This window comes from Scyliorhinus torazame, chromosome 2 (assembly GCF_047496885.1).
Source record: "Scyliorhinus torazame isolate Kashiwa2021f chromosome 2, sScyTor2.1, whole genome shotgun sequence".
Lineage (NCBI taxonomy): Eukaryota > Metazoa > Chordata > Chondrichthyes > Carcharhiniformes > Scyliorhinidae > Scyliorhinus > Scyliorhinus torazame.
In genome coordinates this window covers 165,167,526-165,187,692 of record NC_092708.1, presented here as the reverse complement: position 1 = coordinate 165,187,692, position 20,167 = coordinate 165,167,526, and the positions used below count along the sequence as shown (strand labels likewise).

At 48.9% G+C, this 20,167-nt stretch overlaps 1 protein-coding gene and 1 pseudogene across 1 annotated transcript in view; one reads left to right on the top strand and one right to left on the bottom strand.

Annotated features, from left to right (window-relative positions):
- kcnh3 (potassium voltage-gated channel, subfamily H (eag-related), member 3) overlaps positions 1-20,167 on the bottom strand; it is a 1,447,071-nt gene that overhangs the window by 1,274,252 nt on the left and 152,652 nt on the right. The gene's annotated exons all lie outside the window — the stretch shown is intronic.
- LOC140385539 (kinetochore-associated protein DSN1 homolog) overlaps positions 6,547-20,167 on the top strand; it is a 148,258-nt pseudogene continuing 134,637 nt past the window's right edge.

The following is a 20,167-nucleotide window of genomic DNA, read 5'->3' as shown; positions in this document are numbered from 1 at the left end:
CAGCGCTCAGGGGAATTGCTTGACAAATTTGTAGAAAAACTCACCACGCTCGCCAGGGACTGTGACCATCAGGATGTGACAGGGGAAGTCCAAATGAACCTGCACATCAGAGATGCTTTCGTGTCCAGCATCTGCTCGACCTACATCTGGCAGCAGCTACTCGAAAATGGGGCAAAAGACCTCCAGGTAACGCTAACGCTCGCTTCCTCGCTGGAAGTGGCCCGACACAATTTGGGCACGTACCCCGCGGACACTGCGAGACCCCCTCAAACTTCCCCAGACTCGGCCACGTTACGGGCCTGCGCCACGCGGCAACCCGCCCAGACCAGGGGCACACCGTGCTACTTCTGCGGGCAGGGCCAGCATCCACGCCCACGCTGCCCAGCCCGCTCCGCCATCTGCAGCGACTGCGGGAAAAAGGGGCATTTTGCAAGGGTCTGCCTGGCCAGGCCCAAGGGCCAGAAACACAAAGAACAGCAGGCCCGAAAATCAGGCTCACAGGCCTGCAGGCCTCGCAATGCGGCTGCGCAATGACCTGACACGCCCCCTTTTGACGCGTCATCCGCCTCGTGCTAATCATGCGGTGATCTTGTTGGTGGCCATCTTCTCGACCCGACACGTGCGACCGACGGTGGCGGCCATTTTACGAATCCGACTCGGCTGAGGACTCGGACTATCCACAACTGGGAGCGATTACCCTTGACCAAACGCGGCCAAAACATCTGCAGAACCCGATGATGAAGGTCCAGGTCAAGGGCACGACACTCCATGCCTTTTCGACTCCGGGAGTACGGAGAGCTTTATTCATCCTGAGACGGCAAGGCGCTGCTCCTTGCGCACCCATCCCGCGTCCCAAACCATAGCCCTCACATCCGGGTCCCACTCGGTACAAATCAAGGGGTACTGTATCGCGGATCTCTCGATCCAGGGCGCCGAATACACCCGTTTCAAACTGTATATACTCCCTCACCTCTGCGCCCCCCTGCTGCTCGGACTGGACTTCCAGTGTGGCCACCGAATCCTGACACTGAAGTTCGGCGGACCCTTGCCCCCCTTCGTGGTATGCAGCCTTGCGACACTGAAAGTCGCACCCCCCTCCCTATTCGCAAACCTCACTCCCGACTGTAAGCCCGTCGCCACCAGGAGCCGGTGGTACAGTGCCCAAGACATGACTTTCATCAAGTCAGAGGTCCAGCGTTTACTGGGAGAGGGGGTCATCGAGGCTAGCAACAGCCCCTGGAGAGCACAAGTGGTGGTAGTCCGGTCCGGGGAAAAGATACGAATGGTCGTGGATTATAGCCAGACCATAAACTGCCTCACGCAGCTCGATGCGTACCCGCTTCCTCGCATAGCTGAAATGGTAAATCAGATCGCCCAATACCGGGTATTTTCCACGGTCGATCTCAAATCCGCCCACCACCAGCTCCCCATCCAACCAAAAGACTGCCCCTATACTGCCTTCGAAGCAGCCGGCCGGCTCTTCCACTTCCTCAGGGTCCCCTTCGGCATCACAAATGGGGTCTCCGTCTTCCAAAGGGCGATGGACCAAATGGTGGACCAGTACGGTTTGCGGGCTACATACCCGTACTTGGACAATGTCACCATCGGCGGCCATGACCAGCAGGATCATGAAGCGAACCTCGAAAAGTTCCTCCAGACTGCCCGAGCCCTCAACTTGACCGATAACGAGGAAAAATGCGTTTTCCACACAACCCGGCTAGCCATCTTCTCCTATGTCGTGGAAAACGGGGTCCTATGTCCCGACCCCGACTGCATGCGCCCCCTTAAGGAACTTCCCCTCCCCCGCAGCCTCAAGGCCCTCAAACGGTGCTTGGGGCTCTTCTCCTATTACGCCCAGTGGGTCCCCAAATATACGGACAAAGCCCGCCCACTCATAAAGACCACAATATTTCCCCTGTTGGCTGAGGCCCGATCGGGCTTCAGCCACATCAAGGCCGACATCATCAAGGCCGCTATGCACGCGGTGGATGAAACTATCCCCTTCCAGGTAGAGGGCCATGCGTCAGGCATTGCCTGGCTGCTACCCTCAACTAGGCAGGCAGACCAGTAGCGTTCTTCTCCCAGACCCTCACCGCCTTCGTGATTCGGCACCCTGCAGTCGAGAAGGAGGCACAAGCCATTGTGGAGGCCGTGCGGCACTGGAGGCACTTCCTAGCTGGTAGCAGGTTCACCTTCGTCACCGACCAACGGTTGGTAGCCTTTATGTTCGATAACGCACAACGGGGCAAAATAAAAAAAGCTAAAATTTTGAGGTGGAGTATCGAACTCTCCACCTACACGCATGATATCAAGTATCGTCCAGGGGAGCTCAACGAGCCCCCAGATAGCCTGTCCCGCGGCACGTGCGCTAACGCGCAGGAGGACCGTCTGCAAGCCATCAACAATGACCTCTGTCACCCGGGGGTTACCCGGCTCGTCCACTTTATCAAGTCCCGCAACCTACCTTACTCAACCAAGGAGGTCAAGGCCATGGTCAGGGCTTGCCAGATCTGCGCGGAATGCAAACCACACTTCTACCGGCCAGACAAGGCTCGGCTCGTGAAGGCCTCGGGGCCCTTTGAGCGACTAAGCGTGGACTTCAAGGGCCCCTTCCCGTCCACCAACCGCAATGCCTACCGTTATCGACGGGTTCTCCCACTTCCCATTCGCCATCCCCTGCCTCGACATGACCTCAGTCACCGTGATAAAAGCACTGCACAGCATCTTCACCCTGTTTGGTTTCCCCGCTTATATCCACAGCGACCGGGGTACATCGTTCATGAGCGATGAACTGCGTCAGTATCTGCTCAGCAAAGGCATCGCCTCGAGCAGAACGACCAGTTATAACCCGCGGGGAAACGGGCAGGTGGAGAGGGAGAACGTGACAGTTTGGAAGGCTGTCCTTCTGGCCCTACGGTCGAGAAGTCTCCCAACCACCTGTTGGCAGGAGGTCCTACCAATCGCCCTACACTCCATTAGGTCGCTCCTCTGCATGGCCACGAATGAGACCCCTCACAACCGATTGTTTGCCTTCCCCAGGAAGTCCACCTCCGGGGTCTCGGTTCCACCTTGGTTGACGGCTCCGGGACCTGTTCTTCTCTGGAGGCATGCGAGGAGCCATAAAACGGACCCCCTGGTCGAGAGGGTCCGATTACTACACGCGAACCCTAGTTACGCCTACATCGAGTACCCCGACGGCAGGCAAGATATGGTTTCCCTCCGGGATCTGGCACCTGCTGGTTCCCCCACTACAGACCCTCACGGCTCCCCTTTGGGGCCCAGCATCCACCCCCCCCCCCCGGGTCCCACTCCCTGTCCGCACGCGGCCACACCCGGCCAGCGCCAGCACCGCTACCCCCAGCCTCAGCTATTTACCCTGCGCCCCGATCCCCTACCCCGACCCGGACCAGGGCTCCGATCACCGTGCTCCTGGACGTACCCTCAACTAAGACGTCCGTGTCTGCCGCACAACCATCCGAGCTGAGGAGGTCGATGAGGACGATCAGGCCGCCAAAACGAATAGACTTATGATGGCACTTCACCCCCGCCGGACTTTTTTTTAAAAACAGGGGGTGAATGTGGTGAATGTTTACTGTATTACTGTACCCTTATCATCATGTAAGGTTATGTCCCCTTTAAGACCGGGCTTGGAGCCCTGGGGGACTCCGCCTCTGGTTCAGCCCACCTGGGAGCCGTATATAAGGGGCCGCCTTGTGGGCAGCCCCCAGTAAGCACCCGTCTCGGCACCAGACTAGTTCTTAGCTTATTGAAGCCTTCTTTACCGTTTAACTCTCTACGCGTCGTTATTGAGGGTTTAACAGGTAGCGAGCGGGAACTGCTGCTAGCTTCCCGACACTTGGAGAGGCAAAGCCATCACTGTTATAAAACGTTAATTGGTCCACTTAACGAGGCCCCAAGGACCATATGCCACAAATGATGGTCGCGCCAGCTGATTCACCGGGACTGTACACGCCATCCCCCTGCTGAAAAGGGAGAGCAGCACGTAAAACCCTCCTGCACAGCCAACACCAATTAGCTCGCAGCCTTGCCTCTAGGAAGACAAGCCCCACGATTCGATGATTATTGGACGTGGTCAAGGCCAGATGGGATGCCCTGTTCCCCGAGGGCCTCGGAGGGTCAGCCACAGGGCAACCAGTTGCTGGGTGGAAGTGGCAATGACCGTCAGCTCAGGGAGTGCGACCATGGAAGGCAGCACGGTGGCACAGTGGCATAGTGGTTAGCACTGCTGCCTCACAGCTCCAGGGACCCGGGTTCAATTCTGACCTCAGGTGACTGTGTGGAGTTTTCATTTTCTCCCCGTGTCTGCGTGGATTTCCTCCGGGTGCTCCAGTTTCCTCCCACAGTCCAAAGATGTGCAGGTTAGGTAGATTGGACATGATAAATTGCGCCTTAGTGTCCAAAGGTTCGGTGGGGTTACTGAGTTACGGGGATAGAGTGGAGGCATGGGTTTAAATAGATTTCTCTTTCCAAGGGCCAGTAGACTTGATGGGCTTAATGGCCTCCTTCTGCACTGTAGGGATTCTATGAATGACCAGGAGGACCAACATCCAGTGCCGTAAAATATCAACGCAATGTCCATTCAATTACCAGGCAGGAATGTTCCCTTCCAGTCGGGGAACACTTCAACAGACAAGGATATTCAGCCTCTGATCTTCGGATAAGCGTTCTCCAAGGCGACAACGCAGAATCGCTGAACAGAAACTGATAGCCATGTTCTGCATGCATGAGTACGGCCTCAACCGGGACCTTGGATTCATGTCTCATTACATTCACCCCCCCAACCACCTTGCCTGGGCTTGTGAAATCCTACCAACTGTCCTGGGTTGAGACAATCCACACCTGTGATTATTCTTGTCTCCAGTTGCACTGTCTGAACCTGTAAAGACTTAATTACCTGCAAAGACTCGCATTCAAAGTATCAGATTGCATCATTGACTTTGTCTATATATGAGTTTGGGAAACCCACCTCTTCACTCACCTGATGAAGGAGCACTCCGAAAGCTAGTGACTCCAAAAAAACTTGTTGGACTTTTAAGCTGGTGTTGTAAGACGTCTTACTGTGGCCACCCCAGTCCAATGCCGGCATCTCCACATCATGTGTAAGCTGAGCTTGTGTCAAGTCTCTCAGGGTGAATGACCAACACTTTGTGGTACCATACATTGTTACTCTAACAGATGAAATGCTGTCTTTCGGTACAGGAAAGTTCCTGTGATCCTCAGAGCTTTCAGCTACATTAGCAGCAAAATGTAGTAATTCCCTGGGTACCACTTGTAAACGAATTAGAATATTCAAGACACAAACATCCAGCAATTAACAGTTGGGCACCTTTTGCATAAACAACTGTCGCCGAGTTAATGCTTGTTTGCAACACAGATCACCCAGAGCAAACCTAGAATTTAACTCTGCTGACCTGAAGTAACTTGGGAGATCATTTCTCATCAACTACTTTCTTCATTGTTGAATGGAGGTGCTCTGACTCATGCTTTCAGTAAAGGGCAATCATTACCTAATGCTTCCAATTTAACCATCTAATATTCGAACGCTGATAGATAAACAAGCTATACTTTCAATAGAATTACAGATGACATTTAAATAAAAATTAGGAAACCATCAAGACCAACTGAATTAACAGAAGCTTGTTTAACAGAGTAATAGTGTGCTGGTTTGTATCATAACTGTCCGTTTTGTATGGCGCAGTAATGTTCATTCTCAGTTTGAATCTTCCAACAGAAGTTTCCTTTTAGCCTTCCGGTTTTATTTAATTTTTTTTTCTTTTCCCCCTGGAAGTATTGATCCTTATTTGGATGTGGGTAAGATGCCCTTTTGACTTTTGAACGTATTTGCCCACACTTTGGCCTTCTTGGGAAGTTCCCAGAAGCAGGAAATGAGGCAGACTTAATTGAGCAGGAGGTGAAACATCAGCATCCCGACAGCAGGAAATAAACAGGGCTGAATTCTCCATCCTGCCGCGCGCCACATTTCTGGTTCAGCATGCCGGCGGGGTGCTCTGTTTTGCCGGCTGGGTCAATGGGGTTTCCTATTGTGGGGCAGCCCCACGCCATCGGGAAAGCCCTGTGCTGCCAGCAAAACGGAGTATCCTGACGGCAGAGAATGCAGCCGACAGAGTCCCGTTTAGCGCGGTGTATCTCGTCGCCACTATCAAATGGCACTCTGGTTTATGTTCTGGCTCAGCGGGAAATGCACCTCCGAGGTCGTATTTACCTTCATTGATGACGAAAAGATCAATGGCGCCCCGATCTCTCAACCCCCCAACACAGCCTCCAGACACCCCAACTTACTTGTTAGGGGGTCCTCAAGGCCCCGTCACCCCACTTCATAAGGGCAGGGCACCTGGTGCCCAATCCCCAACACGGGCAATTTGCCATCTGAGCACCTTGCCCCTGCGAGCCTGGTAGTGCCACCAAGGCACTGCCATGGTACCCAGGTGGCACAGACATGATGCCCAGCTGGCAGCCCTACAAATGCTTGTGGAGGATAGGAGATATCCATAGAAGACCTGGCTCATGAAATCTTTGCAGAACCCACAAATCCCATCAGAAAAGACGTATAATGTCACCCATGACTCAAGAAATGCCAGAGCAGAGCAGACCATTGGACTGCTGAAGATGAGATTCGGCTTCCTGGATCACTCAGGTGGAGCACTTCAGTACTCACCACAGAGTGTCTCCAGAATCACTGTGGTCTGCTGTGCCCTACAAAACCTTGCGCAACAAAGTGATGAGAAATTTGCATACAGGGAGGTGGAGACACTGGATGCCTCCTCAGATGAGGGAGGAAAGGAAGAAACGGATTTCCATGAGGGAGTGGATGGTCCAGCTCCATCTCCAGATGCCAAGGTGATGTAGTAAAGTACCAGACAGATCAAATCACCCTTATTTATATCCAGATTCCTGCCAGAATAAGGGGTGAGATTCTCCGACCCCCCGCCGGGTCGGAGAATCGCCGGGGGCTGGCGTGAATCCCGCCCCCGCCGGTTGCTGAATTCTCTGGCACCGGATATTCGGCGGGTCAAGGCGGCTCCGGGGTCCTGGGGTGGGCGGGTGGGCTCCGGGGTCCTGGGGTGGGCGCGGGGCGATCTGGTCCCGGGGGGTGCCCCCACAGTGGCCTGGCCCGCGATCGGGGCCCACCGATCCACGGGCGGGCCTGTGCCATGGGGGCACTCTTTCCCTTCTGCCTCCACCACAGTCTCTACCATGGTGGAGGCGGAAGAGACTCCCTCCAATGCGCATGCGCGGGAATGCCATCAGCGGCCGCTAACGCTCCCGCGCATGCGCCGCCCGGAGATGTCATTTCCGCGCCAGCTGGCGGGGCGGAAATTCGTCCGGCGCCGAACTAGCCCCTTAAGGTTGGGGCTCGGCCCCTAAAGATGCGGAGCGTTCCGCACCTTTGGGGCGGCGCGATGCCCGACTGATTTGCGCCGTTTTGGGCGCCAGTCGGCGGACCTCACGCCGTTTCCGGAGAATTTCGCCCAAGGTCTCTGCAAGGTCACTTGAATGCCTCATGAAATGTCACTATGTGAATATTTGCACATTCAAGAATTACAAACTTCTCACAGAAGCCAAACTGATGTTATTGGGTGGCGAGGAGTAGAGTAGGAGTCATTTAAATACGGCACACAGATCTTTGACCCCATGATGTAACCTCACCTCTGCAGATCTAATTGGCTGAATGTGTGGCCTGCTGCTCTGCCTCCAAGCGGTGGTGCTGCACCTCTGGTCCTACGTCAAGATCCTCAGCATGCGAAGATTTCACCCATTGAATGATGGCAGGTTAATCACCCATGATTTTTTAAAAAACTTAGACATGGGAATTGGGCACCACAGGTTGGGCCAGCATTTATTGCCCATCCCTAATTTCCCTCAAACTGAGCAGTTTGCTAGGCCATTTCAGAGAGCAGTGAAGAGTCAACCAGTGGATCTGGAGTCAGTTATAGGCCAAATCAGGTAAAGATAGTAGATTTTCTTCCCTAAAGGACATTAGTGAACCAGATAGATTTTACAACAATTAACAATGATTTCATGGTCATTTTTAGATTTTTAAATCATTAGATTTTTATTTTTTATTGAATTTAAATTTCACCATCTGCTGTGATCGGATTTCAGCCCAGAGCATTATCCTGGGTCTCTGGATTACTAGTCCGGTGACAATACTATTATACCACTGTCTACCCAGTTGAGCTGAGCCCACTTCCAGAGGGTCACTTAGGAGAGCACTTAGGAGAATGAAGCATGGTCATTTTTCCTCTCCTAGTCTAGGAGTGTTGATATTTATTATCTTGGTAATCACCTCGACTATCCAATGCAGCTACTCAAAGGTTAAGCTTGCTCAGCGAAAATTAATTCTGTCTCAAATTAAAATAATTTATTTCACTTTGTAATACCTTCTACCCCTTTCAAACCCTAGGCAAGAGGAAGATCGGGTACTTTTTTCAGGACCTTGCCAGCGTCTAGGTGGCCCATTCCCTCCTGCAAGAGTTGCAAACTGGTTGTACATATTCCTGGAGAATTCATCATATGATTACCCTTCTCCAACAATCCTGCTCCTGAGATTCCAGTCATTGTTCCCTCAACAAAGCCATCCTTATGGTACACAGCCTTTCTGCACTAATAATAATAAAATAGACTCTTCATACCCAGATTGGATGATTTTGGACTGCTCAATATCTTATACTGAGTAAACTGAATGGTTGAAATAATTTATTTTAAAACAGAAATTTGAATGCCCCGATGATTCTCCTCCTGGAGTGCACATAGCAGTACTCTCGCCGCTATACGTTAATTACAAGAGTCCCCAGGGAAAGTTAGAGGTTTGGGAACTTTACTTAATGCCTGCTCTTCCCTCTTTGTGGCAAAGTGCCTGAAGCCTGCATAGTGTTCCCCTCAGATTCCCCAGTTAAAACCAAAAGCTCAATGTGTGAGGAATCACAGATGGAATCCCAGTACCTACCACCATGGTGCACAGCACCAACTGGAGCAGAGAACTAGGAGTTTTCCATCAATTTAAATTCAATTTGGTTTTGAATTTCAACCTGGTTTTGAATTTAGACTCAATCTTCATAAACAATCCAAAGGTAGTTTAGTTATAAGCTTCTCGCCCTTCAACAGCTAGCCCAAAACAGTGGGAAGGTAAGAAATTTGTGAGATCCTGCTCAACACTGAGGTTTTTTTAATCCACTTGTGTCAGCCTGTGCAAATTTAAAAGAAAAATTTGCATTTGTATTGCATCGTTCATGTCCCAAAGCACTTTACAGTTAGCAAAGCACTTTTGAAGTTTGCTGTTAATGTGGGAAATGCAGTAGCCAATTTGTGTACAGCAAGCTCCTACATGATGTGTTAATGACCAGACAATCAAAATCACACAGATTAAGGCAAACGTTGGACAGACCACCAGGAGAAACTCCCTTTCTCATCTTCAAATTAATGCCATGTGACCCTTTATGACTGAGAGTGCACACAGGGCCTTGGTTTAACATCTCACCTAAAAGCAAAACCTCTAAAAATGCAGCATTCCCTCAGAACTGCACTGCAGGGCCACAAGGGCCTCATCTGGAACTATTGGCCTACATCTAGCAGCAGCCGGGTACCATACCATGGTGGTAAACCCTGGTGGTCATGTCTGTGGCCTGGGGGGGGGGGGCGTGCGGAGGAGAGGGTTAGGTCCTACTACTGGGTAGAACACACCCAATGGAGAAACCCACTCAAGGTGAGGGCCACCCATAGGTAATGAGCTCAGCTCCTGCTCTTAAAGTTAAACCTCATTTGCATCCTTCCCATCTCACTCTGCAGGACTATTGCCTGAACTAACTTCACTTCAGGCTCCAGCAATAATCCTGCAGTCTGGACCTCTGACAGTAATGCAGTGACAACTGCCCCAATTGCAATGCCAGTTTCATAAGCCTGTCGGCCTCTGATTGGTAAATAGAGGCAGAGATGGACATCTACCCCGAAGATGCCGAGGACCCCATTGCTAACCAGGTAAATGCCTGACTGGCACTGAATGAATGTCTGCACTGAGGATGCCACTGGCTATCATGCCGGTAGACGAGCCCACTGCCATTAACATTAAATTCCACTCGCTAACGTCCATTGAGGCCTTCTCTGAGTAAACTATTTATTTTTGGACACAATTGTCTTCGCAAGATATTTTACTGGACCTGCCCTTTTGAGAGTGTTGTCATTTTGAAACCAGGGACCAAATTTTTCTGCAGGTGTCAGGAATTGGGAAGTGGGTTCAGTTCTGGATCAAGAACATGCCTCCGATGGGAAGCTCAAGTTTTGTGTCATTTTCATGGAGGCAACTTGTCAGTTGGGTTTGGGATGGGCTTGCTGCCATTTGAGGCTTCGGGCTTGAAATAGTGGTGGGTCAGTCAAAAAACAGGCAATATTTTGACTTGTCCAGTAGCCATTGCTGTGGCTTTGGTTTGCAGGTTAAGATGTTAGGACAGAGTTTGACGAGGCTAAGATTTTGGAAGGCATTGGAAGGCCTTAAAATTATTGATTCTTTTTACATGATGGAGTATGATCCTTCTGCCCTGCTCAGCCTCTACAAACTGTATCTTCTCACCTAAGCTTGCAACTAACCCAGTCCTTACTTTTGTTGAGCTGGTCAGTAGCATACAACAGCTGAAGGCCGCTCGCTTCTACAACAGTACAGAAGACTTTGTAATTGGCCTATTTATTGATGTAGGCAAGTTCCCTGGTCATCCCTCTCCCCACCCTCACAAATGTTGCCAATGTCCAGAAAGGAGGCCGCATCCAGTCCAGGCTTACGTTTAGCTCTGAAAATCCTGTTCCAGGGCCCCAAAGAGTTAAATTATACCACCATCCATTTGATAAGTACTACAGTAATCTACATTTTATTCATTGCAATAATGTCAAAATACAGGCTCAAGCAGTTACTAGAAAATGTGAGAGTAAATATTGCACAAGGATTTACTCAGGCAATGTCTATGACATACCAGTCCTTTCAAGGATAGTTTCAACATTGCAAATGTTTCCTTATTATAATGGGAAATCCAGCTGGCAGTGTCCAAAAATGGAATCTGGAATGTATTTATAAGTTAAAGAAGCAATGTGACTCACAAATGATGACAGACCTTAGTGGGTTAGAAAAGCCCTCTTCATGGCTTCAAACAATACCAAACATAATAAGAAAATGCAGCTACATCACAACAGAGTGGAATGATGCAAGCTCACTGTGCCTAGGACATTGTAGGAAGGTTACTGTGCAAAAAAAGGTGACAGCTTCTGCTGAATAGATTTACCAAAAATCCAATCAAAGACTCATAAAATGGTTACACGAGACAAGATGCTATTCGGCCCATGGGCTCAGCGAAAGCTGTCTACAAGAAAAATTTAATTAGTCCCACAACACCATCTTTTCCCCATAGAAAAGGCATTTTCTTTCCTTTAAGATGTATATTAAATTCCCTTTTGAAAGCCAGAATTGAATCTGCCTACACCACCCTCTCAGGTACTGCATTCCAGATAAAATCATTTGTTGCATAGAAACCTTTTTCGTCCTCTCACCTTTGGTTCTTTTGTCATTCACCTAAATCTGTATCCTATGGTTTTCAACTCTGCTTTAATGAGGACCATTTCTCCCTCTTTACTCTGTCCAAACCACTCATGATTTTGAACACCTCGATCAGATTTCTTCTCAATATTCTCTTCTCCAAGTTGGACAACACAATTTCTTCAATCTATTCATGTAACTAAAGTCCCTCATCCCTGGAACCATTCTCGTAATTCTTTTCTGCACCTACTCTAAAATCTTTGCACATCCTCCCTGCATTGCAGTGTCCAGAATTGGATCCAATAGATGGGATTTTCTGGCCCTTCCTGCTGCCGGGATCTTCCGGTCCCATCGACGGCAAGCCCCGCAGCAGATTCCCTGGTGATGGGACAGGTGAGCCATGCAAAATGCCGTCGACATCAGCAGAAGCAGAATATCCCATTAGCGGTCAATGGCAAGCCATTTCTGCTGCCAGAAAACACACTGCACGGGGGGTGGGTACAGAAAAACTTGCCCATTTATAAAGATTCACCATAATTTCCTTGTTTTTGTACACTATACTTTAGACAGGCAAGGGCTAATTATGGAAAGTCGGCATGGCTTTGTAAGTGGAAAGTCATGTCTCACGAATTTGATTGAGTTTTTTGAAGGGGTAACCAAGAAAGTAGATGAGGGCAGTGCGGTCGATGTTGTCTACATGGACTTTAGCAAGGCCTTTGACAAGGTACCACATGGTAGGTTTTTGCAAAAGGTTAAATCTCACGGAATCCAGGGTGAGACAACCAATTGGATACAAAATTGGCTTGGCGACTGAAGCCAAAGGGTGGTTGTGGAGGCCTTTGACCAGTGGTGCGCCTCAGGGATCGGTGCTGGGTCCATTGTTATTTGTTATATATATGAATGATTTGGATGAGAATGTAGGAGGCATGGTTAGTAAGTTTGCAGATGACACCAAGGTTGTTGGCATAGTGGATTGTGAAGAAGGTTATATAAAATTGCAACAAGATCTTGACCAATTGGGCCAGTGGGCCGATGGAGTTTACTTTGGATAAATGTGAGGTGATGCATTTTGGTAGATTAAATCAGGGCAGGATCTACTCAGTTAATGGTAGGGAGTTGGGGAGAGTTACAGAACAATGAGATCTAGGAGTACAGGTCCATAGCTCCTTGAAAGTGGAGTCACAGGTTGTCAGGGTGGTGAAGAAGGCATTCAGCATGCTAGGTTTCATTGGTCAGAATAAGGAATACAGGTGTTGGGACATCTTGTTGAAGTTGTACAAGACTTTGGTAAGAGCACACATGGAATACTGTGTACAGTTATGGTCACCCTATTATAGGAAGGATATTGTTAAACTAGAAAGAGTGCAGAAAAGATTTACGAGGATGCTACCAGGACTTGATGGTCTGAGTTATAAGGAGAGGCTGGATAGGCTGGGACATTTTTCCTTGGGAGTGTGGGAGGCTTAGAGATGATCTTATAGAGCTCTATAAAATAATGATGAGCCCAGATAAGGTAGATAGTCGACATCTTTTCCAAAAGATAGAGGAGTCTAGAACTAGAGGGATAGGTTTAAGATGAGAGGGAGAGATACAAAAGAGACCAGAGGGGAATGTCTTCACACAGAGGGTGGTGAGCATCTGGAACAGGCTGCCGGAGGCAGTGCCAGACACGGGTACAATTTTTTCCTTTAAAAAACAGTGAGACAGTTACATGAGCAGGGTGGGTATAGAGGGATATGAGCAAAATGCAGGCAAGTGGGACTAGCTTAGTGATAGAAACCGGGCAGCATGGACAAGCTGGGCCGAAGCATCTGTTTCCATGCTGTAAACATTTATGACTCTATGATTGATAAAGTCCAGGGTCCTATCTGTTGTTTAACCATTTTCCCAACCTACCCTGCCAACTTTTTGCAGATATACCCCCAGGTTCTCTGCTCTACACCCTCTTTAAAAATTGTTCCCTTTGGTTTATATTGCCTCTCCTCACTTTACGTACCAAAATCTATTACTTCATACTTAACATTTCATTGCCACATTTTCACCAATTCCACCAGCCTGTGTCCTGTTGATACCTAATCACTGTTGTCTTCATAGTTTACAATATTTTCAAGTTTTGTGTCATCTGAAAATTCTGCACCCAAATCTAAATCATTGATATAAATCCGGAAAGCAGTGATCCTGGTATTGCCCCCTGGAGAACACCACTGAGTCTGAAAAACAATCATGCAGCACTAATTTCTATTTGTTGCCACTCAGCCAACGTTGTACCCATGCTGTCACTGTCGCTGTTATTCCATGTGCCTCAACTTTGCTATTATGTGGCACTTTATGAAATGCCTTTTGAAGTCATGTACTGCATTGTGCTCATTAACCCTCTCTAACATCTTATCAAAACATTAATGAAGCTATTGAAACACAATTTGCCTTTAACAAATCTATGTTGCCTTTCCTTAATTATTTCACTCTTGTCCAAGTGATTGCTAATTTTATCCAAAATTTCTGTTTCCAAAAGCTTTTGCACCACAAAGGTTGAACTGACTGGCGTGGAGCACACTGGAGTACGATTCATCAAGGAATTAAGGATAGATGATTCAACATAAAGTTTCAAGTCCTCGATACAACCATCCATTTTAGAACATTTGATCATTCCTCTTAATAAAATTGGGATATGTGTATCTTCTGTTCCTCGTTAATTTCTTCCAAGAGGTTTGATTTTATTGTTGAAGCTTGTTTTCTGAGTACCCACAGTCATGCCAACGTATGCTTACATATGTTGAATTAAATTCCGCCTCTCAAGTCTGGGCTCATTTTTCCTGGAACTCCAATGTGAATTCCTTCAATCAGGTTTCCCCCCCACCACAATATCGAAACGGCTCTTATCAAAGTCACAAATTACATCCTACATGACTGTAGGAAAGTTGAGTTACCCCTCCTTATCCTTCTTCACATGTCTGCAGCCCCATCATCTTCCACGAGTGATTCTCCAATGTCATCCAACTGGATGGGACCATACTCTTTGATTCCATTTGTATCTACCTAATTGCTTGCATTGGTTTCTCTTCCTGCTCCCACATCATTATTTCTTGTGTCCCGAAGGATTTATATTGGCCCTTTCCTACTTCTCATCTATATGCTGACCCTTGTTGACATCATCGGAAAGCACAGTATTAATTTTCACAAGTACACTGATGACACCCAGCTCCACCTTACCACTACTTACTTCTCTTGACTCCCTCACCATTTCTAAATGGTCAGACTGTTTATCTGACATCTAGTGCTGAATGATCAGAAATTTTCTCCAGTTAAATACTGGGAAGGTTGAAGCCATTGGGCGCAATTTTGTGGGCATGTTGCACTTTAGTGAGAGCGCGACGAGGCTGTTAAATCGCGGGTCAGGCCAAAATCAAGAACCGCAGTGGGCACCGATCGGTTTGCGATCTAACCAACCCATTCCCGTTGGCGAAATCAGGATCTCGCCAGAGTGTGGGGAGAAACCAATTATCACCACTTAAGCACTTATGCAACTAACGAGAGCGACTCTGTTTCGAATGGCCTTCCGTGATTGAACCGCCTCCCCTGCGAGTGGTCATGCGGGCGCTGAATACTATTCCTTTTCAAAAACGTGAATCTGGCAAAAGGGCTGCTGGGGGGACCCGGGGGGGGGGGGGGGGGGGGGTGAGAAGCCATCTTCGTTCACAGGCATAGAGCCCAGGGCACTGGTGCTGCTGCCCTGGTGCTCGGAGTGGTGTGGGGGCGCTCCCGGGGCTGAGCCTCGGTTGGGGCGGACCGTCATCAGGGGTGGGAGGGGATGCATGCCCCACGCCTGTGGATCCTCCATACCGACCCCTCGACTGTGTGTTCCCATTTGGGAGCAACCCCAGCCCCTGCCCGCCTGCCCCACGACTATCCATAACCTCCACTGACCGCGGAGACCTCTGGCTGCTCGGCTGAAGGCTTTTGTCAATTGGAAATTAGCAATCGTAGTTAAGTGAGCACTTACCTCCCAGGTAGCTTCCCTTCGGCAGACGTGCCATGTAGCATGTGGGGATTATTGCCGAGGTTATTGCCTAGAATCCCAATCAGGCCGTGTTGTCTGGAAAATGTGCCTGAACACTATGGGAGGTTACACCACGGATGCAGCGAGCAGCATCTGACCACCCAGGGGCTGGGCCCCAGCACCGGGGACAGTACCGTGGCCAGAGGGTGGGTATGTGTACCGGGGAGGGAAACATCGCCCAGTCCAGGTCACATTACGTGTGTGTCTGGGTGTACAGGATCTGTGGTCTGGTGAGCTACGGCTGTGGGCAGGGCATGCTGTGGGGTGTGGGGTTTGGGGGGGGGGGGGGGTGGGATGGGGAGATAGCAATGGGGGACTGGTGGGTCCCATGCTGGAAGACACCGCTGGTTGTCAGTCCCTCACCCTCTCCCAATTTCTTATGGATATTGCACAGGATGGACGATTTCTTGGACCCTGTTGAACTTACCCTCACGGTGCTGCTGCCAGACCCGTCATAACCCAGGGCCGTAGGAATTTAAAACAAAGATAAGTTCAGGAAGAAACAAATCTATTCTGACCTTTCACTGTTCCCTCCGAGGACTAAATAATGGTATGAGTGAAAAGATCAAACATGGTCTGGTCTTTGCTTCTGTTTGTATTTCCGATCAAACTCCCGACCATACTGTTGTCACATAATCTTGATAAAGAGAATGTATAAATATTGAGCTAATTCTCCGCGAAAGCGCGGAACTTGTGAAAGACTGAGCAGTTTTGTTGACTGCTCTCTGACTTCAAGTTTCAGCCATTACTGCATGCAGTTGTTTTCGAAAATAAAGCTTGTTATTCTGTCTTAACGAGTGTGTTGTATCTTTCTACTACAGAAGCGGGAAAATATTGACTTTGACCTAGCCAGACAGCAGAGAAAGCAGTGGCAGCAGGGTTGACAAGAGGCTGAAGACGGTGGGTCATGTGCAGGCGCCCGCCCCAAGAAAGAGACAGACGCCAGCACAAGGTAAGATTAACCTTGGTCTCTCGCTCTTTCTCTCGGATTGGTGGTTCGACCCCTCATCCCTGACGGAAGTGACGGAAGGTGACGGTGCTCGAATCTAAATTGTACTTATTAAATTATGAGTAGAGTACTTCGGGTCAGGGACCCCAATTGTGGTTAGCCTTAGGTCAGGGACCCCTTGCTTGTTTTACAGATTTAAGTTTGGGTCAGGGACCTCTTATACAGTTTGGGTCAGAGACCCTGCAATTTGATTTGGTACCAGGGATTTTTTTCATTGCCAGGGGCACATTTTATTGACATTATGGGACAGAGTTTAGACAAAACCGGGGGCAATTCCCCTCTATTTTTCATGTGCTCTGAAAACCCTTCTCAAGAACGTAATTTACGAAGATTATCTGCAGCGCTGAACAATAAATTGGGTAATGATATTTGGCCACTAGGGGGCACTTGGAACTACGATAATTGCATTTCTGCTGAGAAAATCATTTGGCAGAGAAACACCGGTTTTAAATGGAAATTTTTAATCTCACAGTGGAAGACACAATCCACTAAGCGCCACGGACAATCACTATTAATGAGTTGGAGAGGTAACGCCCGTAGAAAAGGGATTGATGATTGTGTGGATGGTAAAGCAAAAAATTGGGAGACTTTAAAATTGGAATGTGAACTTTGGGATAGAAAGCATAAACAACAAGGCGAAAATAAAAAATCTCCAACCACTAGGCAGAGAGGGCTAGCCCAGCAGATTAAACAAAAGGAGGATCCTCCCAGTTGCTCTGGCATGCCGATGTTTCCCTATTCAGGCGATACGGAAGAGGAGGAGGATTTAACCCCTGGACCCCACCCTCATCCTGCACACACCGATTCTACAATTCCACCGTTCCAAGTCCAGACTCCTCCTTATGGTCCCACTGCCAATGAAACTCCTGCTAACGCATCCCCCGTAGCAACACGCACTCGGTCACATACGCAAGCCGTTAATATGGAACAACCCTTCACCTCTGTTATTCAAGCTTTTCTTGATTTATCACTCCAACCTAAGGAGGAGCAAACTTTTCCGCCACCACCTCCCCCCACAAATTATCCCATTAGGAGTGTTATTAACCCCCACGCTGGTGATAATGACGACCCATTCATTGAGGTGTGGCAGGCTTTTAAACCCCATGAGCTATGTTTGATCATGGTCCAATGTCCTCCTGCAAAGAGGACACAGAGGGGTTCACTGAGTTTTTGAGGAGAACTGCGACCATGTACGGTGCTACCGCACGTGATCAATATTCTCTGATTTATTCATCCCTTCCCCCATAATTAGGGGAAAGATGGAAAAATGAATTAGGACTTCATGGGGACACGTGGACGGCCTTCAGCGCCGTACACCAAATGGAGGACGATCAGCGTACTTTAATGTAAACCCGTTGACATCGCCAAACTCCTTGAATGTACCCCCACTTCTGACCGCTTTTGTGGCGTGTGCACTCTTTACTCCGGGGACATTGCTTTCAATGCAGGCACACAAGGGCTGTTTAACACAGGACTAAATCGCTGGCTTTGAAAGCAGACTAAGGCAGGCCAGCAGCACGGTTCGATTCCCGTAACAGCCTCCCCGAACAGGCGCCGGAATGCGGCGACTAGGGGCTTTTCACAGTGACTTCATGTGAAGCCTACTTGTGACAATAAGCGATTTTCATTTCATTTCATTTCACAGTCTCCCCAATTTAATGCACTATTAATGCAGGTTTTGCCTGACCTCGTAGCATCCAGTATTAAAACTAATAACATGGACTGGTCTGACAATTCTAAACCTCAAATGAAACGTGCTGTGTCTTATTATTGGAGCAATGGCCATAACCGTGAGGCCTGTTACAAAGACACTTCGCCCAGAATTAAATCCGAATTCATCCAACATCCCTCTCAAAGAAGAGCTCCTAAAGGTCAGAACTCTCAGACAGATCCACGTTACTATCGCCCAGATTGCACGGACCCTCCTGAATTTGGTTACCGCTCACAGGCTCCTTACCCCTTCACTCCACACATGGAGGATTTCGACAGCGCTCCTCCGCGTTGTCCTCCTGCCAAATATAATGTCACTTGCTTCAACTGTCAACGTACAGGCCACTACACTAGGGATTGTCCAGCACCCAGACGACACGGTAGATTTCAACCCCATCGGCAGACACCCTTTACTACCTCTAACCCCTACTGACCAGCCAGATCAAACTTTCCGGTCCTCTTAACAGACCACTCTGACGAGCCCACCGCTACGATTTACACAGAGGGCGTGCCTATCCCCTTCCTGATTAACACCGGCGCGACTCATTCTACGCTAGACTGGACATTAATTCAGAAACATTGCTTTCCCCTTTCTGATAAGCAAGTGGAACTTCTGGTTTCATGGGGGAAGGTGCTGTTTATCCGCTTACAAAGCCGCTCTCTGTTCAATTTGAGGGCCGGGAATGTTGCATCCCTTTCACAGTTACCCGTGTCCTCGGTGTCAACCTGGCCGGACGTGACTTGCTGTGTCCTTTGCAGGTGGAAATTGTTTGCCTTGATAACGGCATTACTATATCAGCTATCCCGCAGGCCCAGCTTCAAAATTTTCCCCTTTTCACTGCTCCACAGTGGTGGTCGGTTGATTTTGATCCCTCACACATTTCACCTCCCTTAGATATTCCCGATCCACATGTCACTCTTTGCTACGATCATACAGGATGCTCGCCTGATTTGGAGAGCATTTACCAAGACGCCCTCGGTTCTCTACAATCCGTTTCCTTTGTTGGCCTCGCTAAGGGAAAAGAAGGGTCTGCCTTTCTTCTCAATTTACCCCATGGCCTCTGGCGTCAGTCGGGACTTGTGTCACCCCACGTGACCCTTTCTGTGAACGAAGGCTACAGTGCCAAGTCCTTGGGATTTCTGGCAGCTGCACTGCGAGAACAAGCTGATCCTTTCTTTAATGGAAGTCAAACCCTACCTGCAGGCACTTTAGAATATTTTCAACGCCTATTTGTCCTCATTGGCACACTGCACCACCATCGTTCAGTCCAATCAACGACTTCTGAACTACCCGCAGATTTATGGGCGGCCTCCAAACACAAAGTTGGTCTCACTAATGTCCCTCCCGTTGTTATTAAAGTTAAACCTGACATGCCCTTGCCCTCGATTTCACAGTACCCTTTGCACCCCGAGGCTGAAGAAGGAGTCTCGGTCATGATTCAATCGTTCCTTCAACAGGGACTTGTGGTACCATGAAATCGCCCTGTAACACCCTGATTCTTCCAGTTCCAAAGATAGGAAGACCATCTGAATGGCGTTTGGTCCTAGACCTCCGACGTATTAATCAGATAGTGGAACCCTTACATCTTATTGTCCCAAACCCGGCGACAATCCTTAGTAATGTCCCACTCCGCGGAAGTGACTGTTTTCACCCTTGTTCATTTACAACTTGTCGTTTTTGCAATACCCCTCGCCCCTGAATCACAGTATTTGTTTGCCTTTACATTTAAGGGAAACCAATACACTTGGACTAGGGTCCCACAGGGCTTCATTCATTCTCCAACCCTTTTCTCACAGGCATTGCACTCCCAGTTAGCGACATTATCAACTCCTG